Source organism: Danio rerio, chromosome 15 (genome assembly GCF_052040795.2).
Source record: "Danio rerio strain M-AB ecotype USA chromosome 15, GRCz13ab, whole genome shotgun sequence".
Lineage (NCBI taxonomy): Eukaryota > Metazoa > Chordata > Actinopteri > Cypriniformes > Danionidae > Danio > Danio rerio.
In genome coordinates this window covers 31,665,472-31,678,007 of record NC_141035.1, presented here as the reverse complement: position 1 = coordinate 31,678,007, position 12,536 = coordinate 31,665,472, and the positions used below count along the sequence as shown (strand labels likewise).

Sequence of the window (12,536 nt, the reverse complement as noted above, 5' to 3'; positions counted from 1 at the left end):
AAAAATCATTTTAAACCCAGAAGCTGAAATTAGCTGACAAAAGCTCAAAATTATCCAGTTTACCCCACAATTAAAGCTGACAGGTGCTAAAATTGTCTTACTCAACATACACAAATCTGTTAAAATCTCAAAAAAAGTACTCAAGGGTTTCTTGAACCATGCAAATTTCTAATCAGCCAATAACATGCCAACAATTCAATGCATTTAGGCATGTAGACATGGTCAAGATGATCTGCTTCAATTTAACAGGGGATTTGAGTGACTTTGAATGTGGTATGGTTGTCTTTGCCAGACAGGCTGGTCTAAGTATTTCAGAAACTGCTGATCTACTGGTATTTTTATGCACAACCATCTGTAGGGTTTATAGAGGATGGTCCGAAAAAGAGAAAGAGTGCTCCAGTGAGCGGCAGAACGGGAGATTCGCATCATCAATGTGCAGCTGACAAATCTGTCTATCATGTCAATATGGACCAAAATCTCTGAGGAATATTAAATAGTATTACGATTTAATATTAAATTAATAGGGCCTTGTTGAATCTATGCCACAAATTATTAAGCCAGTTCTGAAGGGAAAAGGGGGTCCAACCTGGAACTAGTAAGGTGTACTTAATAAAGTGTCTATTGAGTGTAGTCCTGGCCATTAGTTCTTACAAGCTTCAGCTATTTCTGTGTAATCATTAGTGATCTGGAACTGGTGTGTGTGGAAGGTGCCTGATGGGAACTGTAGTGCAGTTCAGCGGCAGAAATGTAGTTTGAGTCTTCGTAATCTAGTCTATAAAGACTAGATCGCTGGTGATCTTGACAAACATGGAATGGGATCACAAAAAAAAGTTTTAAGTTTCTCATGTTTAATCAAATGATACCTGCATCTTATTTGAGTGCAATTGTTTTTTATGAAACTTTTATAATCCACAGAAAAATGTGTTTGAATTAATCTGGAATTATGAACGTGCAAAATGTAAAACCACATAAACAATAAATATATTTCCATGAAAACGAACATTCCCTTTTAGACAAAATTGTCTTAACTAAGCCCTGAGCCCAGCAGACATCAAAGTCCAGACACTGTAGCTAAATCTCAGCTCAATCAATATCAGTCTGTGGAAGAAGGTCATTTGAAGAGGAACATTTCCAGAAGAACACTTGACTGAAGCCTTTTGAAGCATGCTCAAAAGACGGAAACAGTATGCTTAATCTAGACGACTGTAAATAAGGGAGTATCCTGTTAAATCATGTATGATCAGGTTAGTGCTGAATAATTTAGTTGGTTTTGTGCTAAACAGAGTGGAAAGTGGAGAGGGTATAAACACAACATACACAAAGGACAAAAAAAGCAAATTCCGGAACAGGACATCCATGTAATAACTCTAGTCAGATTGTGAGGGGAGCAAAAACACACTTTAACAATTCCTTCCTCTAAACTTCACCTGTAGTTTTGAATAATTCAATAAAAGGGGGAAAACTTTGACCTTGATGCCACTCGCTTGAGTTGATGATTATGATTATATAATTAGTTGTGTAGCTGATTATATAAACATACAAACTGGTCATGTTTCCTTTAAATGGTGTCCCTAAATAGTGGTAAACCAAAGCTGTAATTTTAGACTGGCTTTTGTTTAACTACCTAAGTAGTGAAATATCACGCGGTGACCTAATTTATGGAACATCATTTTGCCACAGGATCACAGTAATAATAATGATAAAATAATTTCTTACTTTTTTCTTGTGTCTGAATTTTCTGAGATGTAAATTGGAATTTAGATAAAAAGGCCTGAATATTGAGCTTATTTCCTAAAATTGTAGGTTTAAATTTCAAAAGTCTGACTTTCTTTGAAAATTTGTACTTTTTTTTTTCTTTTGAATTGCAACTTCATTGATTGAGTTTTAAAGAACTTCTCACAGTTCAAGTTTCTGAGTTCTAAATAACTCACAATTTAAACTCTTTCATTCATTTTTCTTAGTCCCTAAATAATCAGGGGTTGCCACAGCGGAATGAACCACCAACTATTCCAACTTATGTTTTACGCAGCGATTGCACTTCCAACCGCAACCCAGTACTGGGAAACAATTTAAACTCACATGCCATTATGTATGACCTTTTCCCTCAGAACTGCGAATTAATAGCTTAATATAAAAATAGTATGATCCTTTTGTTTTATTTGTATTTTATGGTGTAAACAAGCCCCCATAATTTAGTACTAAAATTGGCAAATATTGAAATGTATGATTTCCAGAATAACAAGCCTCCACAATTTTGCAGCCGCTTAGATTAAATTGGTGTTATCATTGTTTATCAGCTGATGGACCAGTAAGGGCCTTCTTTGCCTGCTGGTACGCTCAGAAGGCTGTTATCATCCATCCACATGATTAATCAGCTATAGAGCACATACAGCTCTGGCCAGATGTTAACAAGAATTATTTATATTATTTAATATATTTGCCATTAATATTATTTCATTAATGTCCACCTCTACACCCCTAATGTAAAAACAGATCTGGATCTGGAGTCTTCTCTATTAGTAAAGCTCTGATTAACCATGTGGATGGATGATAACAGCCTTCTGAGCCTACCAATAGGCACAGAAGGCCCCTAATGGCCCATATTTATCAACTAATAACCACTGATAACGCCCATTCAGTTGTGTGATAACATTCGAAGCGGATGAATTCTGATTGTGTCAAGCTTTTGGCAGTCAATACTAAAACATTTTAGCACAAAAATCTAAAGCGTTTGGCACAATTCACATTTATTACTTTTTGGGTAACACTTTACAAGGTTGTATTAGTTGACACTTGTAATAAGGTTATATTAGTTGATACATCTACTAGCACGAACAAACAATCAACACTGCATTTATTACAGTATTTGCTAATGAAAATGAAGTTGTTAATTGTTGGTTCCTGTTAACTCATGGCGAATTAACAAATGTTAACAAGCATGAATTTGGATGTTTATAATGCATTAGTAATTGTTGAACTATGATTAATGAATGCTGTGGACGTATTGTTCATAATTAGTTTATGTTAATAAATACATTAACTAATAAAACTTTATTGTAAAATGTGACCACTTTTTGTACCCTTTTGACTTACATTTATTTATTATCTATTATTATTTATTTATTTATTTTAGATGAGTGCTAAATAAGAAATACCTTTCAAAATAGCAACAAAAAAATACTTTACTGTACATAGCAAAATTTATCTTTTTAGTTTTTAAAGTATGTTTTACAAGAAAATACATTTAAATTTGTCTTTATACTTTAACAATTCACATTTATTTTAATATGTAATCGTTAATATGTACTCACAATTTCTGAGGCAAAGTAGTTTGTACATTAATTTGTTACATTTATTTATGATTAATACATGTAATTTTACTTTAGCATTGTTTTCTTTTTGTCATAAAACACCTCAGCAACACCTCACCTCATCAAATTACCTTGAGCAAATCTCTTAATCACAATCAATGACTGTGCTGTCATGTTATCTTGTTCTATAGGCTCATTTTTAAACCAGTAATTTGCAAACAATTAATTTGTAATAAGGTGTGCTACATAACTCTCAGCAACAATTTATTCCAGGAAACGAGAAATGAAGTCAGGAAAATGTATGAAATCACCTTTAAAAGTTATTTTGTTTCATTTGTATGGTATACTTTACCTAGGATATCCAATTGTGCTCCAGCCAGAAATATAATTACACAAAAACCCAGACACAGTTAAATCACATCAGCTTGCCAACGTACAACACACATCAACCAGCATTTCACAAGCAGCCATTTAGGGATAAGAAAATGGGTCTTTAGACAAATACATCTCTGCGGCTGCCAGTTAAGCTGTGGCAAGTGTTTCTATAAAGCGATCAACACAGCTCTACAGAGCTGATGGAAATTAGTCATCATTTTAGTCTGACAAGTAAACTATGAATATATATGTCTGGTTGTTTAAATACTCTCTGAGATTTGAATTCTTTTTACATCAGCTTCGCAGTATGAAAAACAACATCTAGCAAATGAAAAGTAATTTAGTTCATTATTAATTTATAGTTCACTTGTCTTCCTGGAGTGTCCTTGGGTAAAGTTTCTTGCTTCAAAGGCTCAATAATAAATATGACTCAATCCTTGGGGGATTAAAACCGGCAACCATCAGGTTACAGGCACTAAACTGTACCGCTGAATAGCCCCAATTACATTAGTGTTGATATGTTTAGGACCAGTAATGTTCATTAAAAAAAAAAAAAGAGGAATGTTAATAAAAAATAAAAAAAATAATAAAAATAAAAAAACTATAAAATAAAAAAAATAAAAAAAATCAGTATTGTTGCATTTATTCAATCAAAAATTTAAGTTACTGTGAAACTGCATATTTTTATTGCCAAATATGTAATTTAATTTTAATTTAAATTAAGTAAATTTGGGTCCATTAATGTATTTTTTGTAAATTTCCTACTGTAAATATATCAGAACTCAATATATAAAAACAGCACTTCATTTAGACCACTTTTAAAGGCCATTATATCAAAGTTTAGATTTTTTTTTTCACCCTCAAATTTCACATTGAATTTGAAGTTGTATTTTGGCCAAATATTGCTCTTTCCTTAGTGTACATCAATTGAAAGCTTTTACGTGAGGTTTCAATCTTAATTACACTAAAAAAATTACACTATGACTGGTTTTGAAGTTTAAGGTCACATTGATGCAGATTTTTTTTAGTGCTTGGAGTAATAGAAAGTATAGGGCTGGGCGATTTAAAATCAAAATCTTGATTAATTGAACATTTTAACTCGATTACAATTAATAAACAATTATTTTATTTATTTATTACATTTTTTTCTACACTCACAAAGAATCACAGAGCTTGTGCTATGCGTCGTGGCAACGTGCAGTTACATTTTTTGAGGGGTCAGGGTCGGCATCAGTCACAGCGAGTGGTATGCAAAAGCGTGAATGCTGCAGACCATTCGCTGCACTCAATGCAGAAGTGTCAACAGAGCCAGGTCACGTGACTCCACATGCGGTAGGGGAAGTAATTGAAAAAGTGACCTGGAAAAAATGATCAATTAATGATTAACATTAAAAATTAGTATTGGCTCTAATAATGTTCGGCTCTCGAACTGATGTGGTGGGGTCAGTTTGAAGTAACAACAACAACACATTAAGTTTGGCATCAGTATGTTAAAGTGTAGAAAGTGCTCAGACCCATTTTGGCATCATACCATCAACACTGACAATGAGAAAACTGAAGAACTTATAACTTTAGTATATAAGTTAGAATATTTAGTATATTTAGTATATAAGTTAGATATTTAGTTAGAATGTCTTGGTTATAATCATGTAATGAATGTCTGATTAAATATTCCAAAAAAATCAGACAATGAAGTGTTCGGAAAATCAAATTCAGATTTTTTACTAGTCAGGGAACAGGAAGATGTAGGACTCAGGCTTATCGGATAAAACACTTAAACTGCTGGATAAAACACCCAAAGTATTTACATTAATGTTCACTAATAATTGCAAAAAAAAATCACATTTTTCGAGTGCCTTGAACTTACTTTTGCTGTTTATTCTGATAAATCCCTTACCCAAAAAGCACCGACACGTTAATTAAGCTACCCTATCAGCATGGTCTGAAGATGATCTAAGCCAACTTCTGTGAAAATCTGAACCATCTTGGATGAGTTAAGCTGGTACAAACCAAGATAATCGGACTGATTTTATGCCAATTTCTCTCTTCTGACAATCCTAGTGTCTCAATTATCTTGGTTATTCAAAAGATTATCTTATCAAATTTTCCTGTAGTGTGTTGTGCTTTTAGATTGACTTGTTCTTCTCAGAGGAATAATGGATGTGTTCATATTCTAGGCTTTGGTTGAAGATCTGCTGGTGTGTGGAGTACTTTATGGTCACAAAGCGCCACTCTACACACTCCAAAACATTATATTCTAGTTTGTTTATTTTTTCCTAACATTTTGAATATCTCGTAAAATTTAGCATTTGCCCAGCCTTTCATTTTTAATTTATTAAGAGTTTTTTTATAGTAGGAAATGTATATTTTAGGCTTTGTAAGTTTAAAAGTTATTTGAAATTTTGGACAGCAAATTTTCAGTTGAGAACTGACAGACAAGATTCTGCTACTAGTGAATGTGTTGAACGAAAGTGAGTCGTCTCAGATAGTGATTTATATGGGGACAATAAAGAAAGTCTGATCCAAACCAATATTTACACATTGCCACACAGCATTGTTTTAGCACTTTATAAAAGTGAAAGCTCCCCTTTAACAGCATAAATTGTGACTTAAACTAAAGGGGTTCGTTCAGCTCACTGAGCCAGACTCAAAGGTTTGACTCAGTAAAATGAACCAAACTTCCCATCACTGTCTGCTACTGTGTAAATGTAGCAAGAGTCCTGTACTTTACTCAAAACTTTAAGAGAACTATATACAGTAGAGTAATAGCTTATGTTTCAAGCAGTGCTGAACTCAGAGACCTTGATGCACACTAACAGCATGCCACTGATAAGTGCAACACCAACTAAACCTTAAAAGCAGCAGCATGAACATTAGGGAGCCAGATTTGCTAAATTGCTACGGCAATATACTTGTTTACATAACTCACTGTCCGCCTGCAATCTGACCTCGCATCGTTTATTACCTAGGTAAGTGGACTACGTATCCTACTTTGACATCTCTGCCCCTTTTAGTACATTTTTGAGGGGTTACATCAGACTTGCCCAATCAACAAAGTGCGCAGCATCATATTTCTGCAATTCTGCTTGTACAATGTGCAGAAATACATAACAGTATGAACTCCACATCGGTTTCCAAAGACCGTGGTGTTGTCACAAGAAAAGATGGCCATTGCTTAACACCCTTGGCTAGTTTGATTTAGATGTCGCTTTCTCAGCTTCAAAAGCCAAATATAATTCATATAAATCATCAGAAAGTCAGTGCTGTTTGATGGGTGACTGTTGTTCTGTGCTCGGGGAACTGGAATGCAGAATGGGTATGTTTGGAGATCTGTTATGAAACACAGGAACTTCATGCACTGAATTTAACAGCGTACAAAGCAGCTTGATCAAAATTCCTGTAACTTTCAAAGTGATCTTGGAAAATCAAATGGTTTTTCCAAAGCTGGAAGGGTCAAAAAGAAAAAAAGTGGATAATCTGTTAGCCATATCAGTTTATTTATATCTACTGTAATGCATCCTCTGTGGGACTACAAGCAGTCTAGCCGAAATTTGGAGAATGATTCAGGAATATTTAAATAAATTTACTGATATTTTAAAATCTCCACAAAGACATGTAGATATAATACACATTTTGTGGAAAAACGACTTCATTTCTTTCCTGTTTGACTGCAGTTTTAAAGTAAAATGACTAGTTATTCTCAATAAAGGATATAGACAGATACTGCAAACATGACGTGTTTTATTATGTTGGTCAATGGATGTTTCATAGCAGTTTGGAAATTAAATGTCTAAAACTGAATGTGTGATTAGTGGTACATTTCATAACAATTGCATAGCAGTGTGTAATTATTAAAGCAACAATTCACTTTTTTTACACTACTTTGAATCATTTTAATAAAAAGCGTTTTAATGGACTCTGTCATTCATTTACATTTAGCTTCGTCCCTAATTGGCCACAGCAGATTGAACTGCCAACTACTCTGGCATATGTTTTACACAACAGATGGCCTTCTAGCTGCAACCCAGCACATGGGAAAAAAGGACTCTGTGCACTGCTTATTACAAGTTTACCAGGTGGGTAAGGTTACTTCATTGGAAAATATAGAATTAAACTTGTTCAACCCTATAGGTCTATTGATCATTGAAAGCTGTGAATTATTTATTTATATTGAAATTTTATTGTATTTATATGGGATTGTATTTATACTCTTGTCTCTTTGGCGAACTTCATCATTCTTGAGGTCAGATGTTCTACAATGTTTTACTTGGTAGTCTACGATCAAAGATCCAAAATGTAGAGTTCCATGTGCAATTTATTAGACAATTAAGCAAAATATAGTGGCAATCAGTTTTTTGCTATAAAACACGAGTATGTACTAATCCATTTAATACAAAAAAATTTAATAAAATAAAATAAAATAAAAGGTCCAAACCTAAACTTAACCATAGGGGAGTGTTAAGTCTTTCATATAAAGTGATATGAATGAGCAACTAATTTGCAAATATTAGTAGTGTTTCTTTACAAAGTGCCATTGGCAATTTCCAGTCTGGCATGATATAGCATTTCTTTTTGTCATTTTTGCAGATCTCTGTGTACGGAGATTGTTTTGACAAAAGTTGTCACATATATGCATAAACATTTCAGATTTACCTTTAACCATATCTTAAATTTCAGGTAACCAGTTTTTTATGTCCTTCAGTTATTTACATTAAAATTAAACTCATCAATTCTATTTGTACTACTGACATTAACAGAAAATATTTTGACTCCTTTGGCTTAGTCTCTATTTTAGAGGTTGCCACAGCAGAATGAACTGCCAACTATTTCAGCATATGTTTCACACAGTGGATGCCCTTCCAGCCGCAACCCAGTACTGGGAAGCACCCATACACTCATGCTCACACACACTCATATGCCACGGACCACTGAGCTACCGTGCTGCCCATCAAGCATTCAGTCTTTGCCAACACAATATTGCAAAAGCAGTCGAAATACATCATCTGGAAATAGTTTGTCTTGTAACAATTTTATTAGTTTCTATTTCAGGTACTGTAAGTGCAAATGCAGATACCCCTGAGACTCACAGCTGTATGAATGTTATAGCTGTTATGGTCAATATCAGTCTGACATATCCAATACATGTGAAATACAAAGCAAGTTCAAAATAGCACCAATCAAATGACCCAGAAATAAATCCAGCATCCAACAAGAGTATAGGGAGCATAAATATTTAAAGACAATTAAAAAGTAAGGCACGTAAAACCCTTTGGCACTTTAAGAGGGAAGGACACTTGAAAACAGGGTGAATAATCAAATAGGACAGCGCTTCCTTCAGGTCTCACGCCATATTTCTGTCCTTCCAGGAACTGTCACGGCAAGACAATTTTGCAAATCAAATTTTTCGGCATTCACTTATAATTTTATTTTACTAAGAGTTACAAATAAAAACTGCAAGGATGATATAAGAGACTAAACTCTCGGTTGTGTGAGCATAAAAGACTCAAGGGAGGGAATTTGTGAGGTGCTTTTATTTTAGAATGGAAAGCGTTCACATGAACACACACAGTAATGGTAATTATAATGATTATGATGAAGTGTTGAATAACATTAGCACTGTGTATTTTCCTGCCCCTGCTGTGGTGCCAAGGCCATCCACTTTTAACCCAGCTATATTGGCACAAAAACTGCATCAGGGAGGACTTTGGTAGGAGAGGAAAAATAATATATTAATATTAAGAGGATAAACATAGTTTAATCTAAGGTGTTTTTCACTTCGTTCACTATAAGCTGGGTTACATTCGTTATTATTATGATTTTCAAGAAATTATAATTTCCCACCTCAGTTTTAGAGGCAAACATTTCAGTGTTTTTAAATGAGTCTAAATCTTATTTATCATTACTAACCCTAATAGTACATTTTGACTTATTCATTTAAACATTTTACATTTTACAGTTTGTTTCTTGTAATAAACCATTAGGGATTTTAGACCAAACATATATAGTATGATTTAATATTTTAAGAAAGACTTTTTGAAAGAATCAATAATTTATTTCTATGTTTTTAAGCATCACAACACTATTACTCTATCTTGAGATCCTTCAGAAAAAATACTTTATAAATAAATAATATGCAAAATAAATAAATATGCTGATCTGTCAATTAAGAACCAATTCTGATTATTATCTATGTTGAAAACAGTTATGCTTCTTAATATTTGTTACATTATATATACATATATGCACAAACATTTATTGAAATTTTTTATATTTCGCAATGTTGCCATTTTTAGCAAATAAATGCAGCAATGAAAACTTCTTTCAAAGAAATTAATCCGTTAACCAGCACTGTGCACTATATATTCTGTACATTAAACTCAGTTTATAATATATTTTCACATTTTCAATAGTATTTCTTTCTATAAGTTCAGCCATGGGAATGCAAATTTGAGCATTTCCTGAAAAACAATCCACAATAAGTTGTAATGTAATTAAATACTGAACAGGAGGGTCATCTGATACGTTTTATTTTAAATTAGTGACTGCCTATCAAATTACAATTTGGATCAGGTCTACCCCTGGTCATGCTCCTCTACAGGATGATACTGTATGACCCTTTACTAGAAAACACAGCTTAGTAAGGGTCATCAAATACAAGTTTTATTTCGTAAAATAATACATATAAAAATGTACATTACATGGGTTATTTATTTGGAAGTACTGACAGTTAAAAAGCCATTTTAAAGCAACAATGCAAGTCTGTTTTGGACTTTTCTGAATCATAAGCTGTAGACTGAGATTCTGCTAAATATTTTATGGTGAGATTCTGATAAAGTGTTTATATTTCTATAAAGGACCACACAGGCTACTTTGAAGCGAATGACTCATTTCAGCAGCTGACATATTACACACTTTATTAAAATATACTTAATAGCTATATTCTTAGTAAGAACGTGAAATGTCTCGGATGCTGAGATGTTGGATGTTGCTTTAGTTGCACTTGCATGCCATTTATTAATTTCAAGTTCTGTAAAATAACGAGTTCAAACTAACTTAAATGAGGCGGATAAAATAGACATGCGCTTCAATGTAGTACACAAAATATGATATTAATAACCAGTTTAATCACGCCCGCGCACAACACCTGCTTTATTCGCGACCAAACATTTAAATTATCTATTGTGAACACATTAATTCATATAATTATTAATATTCATAAGCTGTTTCATTCTGCTGTGATTTATATTTAGTGGTTCTCGCCGCAGATTTAGTCAAAATAACAAGCAGCGGAAGTTATTCTGCGAAATACCACAACACAGTGAATTAGACGTCCAAACCATGTCCAAAATTAATTATTTCGCAAATTAAAAACGCCTTATATGGTAAAAATCATCATGAACAACACCATGATGATCATTTTAGCACATTTCATAACTCAAACCTAATGCTAAAATAGAAAGTGGTTAGATATCAACATAAGCCACATAAGCAAACATATTAATACACGTCCTACCGTTCAGAGAGACATGTTCGTGAATTGTTATAATGAAAATGTTCTTTGAATTCCTTCAGTTGCGTTGATGTGAGGCTAAAGGTGCTGTAGAGTCAATCCAGTTTCCTCAGTAAATCAGAAAAGTTGTTTCGCTCGGCTTCTCGGCGAAAAATGAATCATTCTGTAGCTCCAAAGTGTGAATGAAACTGCGCTTCCACACGTCCATATCGCTCACATAAACCATCCGTGAGCGCGCACAACACCGAGCGAGAACGCGCGTCACCTATGAAACATCGCAAAGCAGACGGACGTTCTTGTTATTTAAAGGTGCAGCAGGCAAAAATAACGTCGCATTCCTGAAAATGTACCTGGCACTTTTATTTGACACCTTGAGTCGTTGAACTTCTGTCTTGTGGAGCTTACTGCAAACAATAGAAATATGAGTACACAAAGAACACTCACTGACAATTGCACTGTGGTGTTGAAAGGTTTGTTTGTATTGTTATAAAACTTTCCCCGCATGGGTTGTGCCTTCTGCTTGTTCATCATGACAAAAATAGGTCATCTATCATCAGCTATCAATAGCAACCGTTCTGCCATTTGCAAATCTACAAAGCAGCAACAACAACGTTCAGGCTTTTTCACCAGCATTCCAGATATTAATAGCCAATATGACAAAACAAAGCCACTCCCAGGATTTTACAAACTCTTTATTTTTATACATGTGCGGAAAATGCAAAAAAATCCACTATACTATGGCGTGCATCAAATATACATAAATAAAATAAAGTAATAATGATATAAATACATTAAATGTCATTACGCACACTTAATATAATGTCAAACCATGATACTTCTCCTTCACCTTTCACTGACTTCTTTACACATTTTGGGTTCAGTTTTTCCCCAGTTTAAACATAATGTTTCCCATTGGACAAAAATAAATAAATAAAATAGCTTTCATCACTAAAGTTAATGTCTGGACCAGCTCTCTGTCCATGTAACATGCTCCTTTAACTTATAGGTGTATCTGAAGGTTCATCCCTTTGACCGTCACCTGTTGGAGGATTTCAGTGAATGTAGAAAACCTTTAAATGTTGAACATTTAAATACTGTCTCTCCATTCCACCAATAGCTGGTGTGGTGAGCGCACTGGCATTGTTGTCCTGTGGCTGCGTTGCATCTTCCACATGAATGCTGCACACTGGTGGTGGTGTGGAGAGACCCCCTCCTCTAATGATTGTAAAGCGCTTTGGGTGTATATGGCCATACACAATAAATGTGCTATATAAATACACATTACTTACTTACTAACTTACTTTTTCATAATGTGATTAAAATGTATGTAACTCATATGA

The 12,536-nt window shown here is 33.9% G+C and overlaps 1 protein-coding gene across 3 annotated transcripts in view; it reads right to left on the bottom strand.

The window, feature by feature from the left end:
- gipr (gastric inhibitory polypeptide receptor) overlaps positions 1-11,411 on the bottom strand; it is a 38,197-nt gene extending 26,786 nt beyond the window's left edge. For all 3 annotated transcript variants that reach the window (XR_015509594.1, XM_087284271.1, XM_087284272.1), the window contains exon 1: positions 11,200-11,411. The gene's annotated coding sequence lies outside the window, so the exon portion shown is untranslated. The remainder of the gene's footprint in view (positions 1-11,199) is intronic.
- Between the last annotated feature and the right edge of the window lie 1,125 nt (positions 11,412-12,536).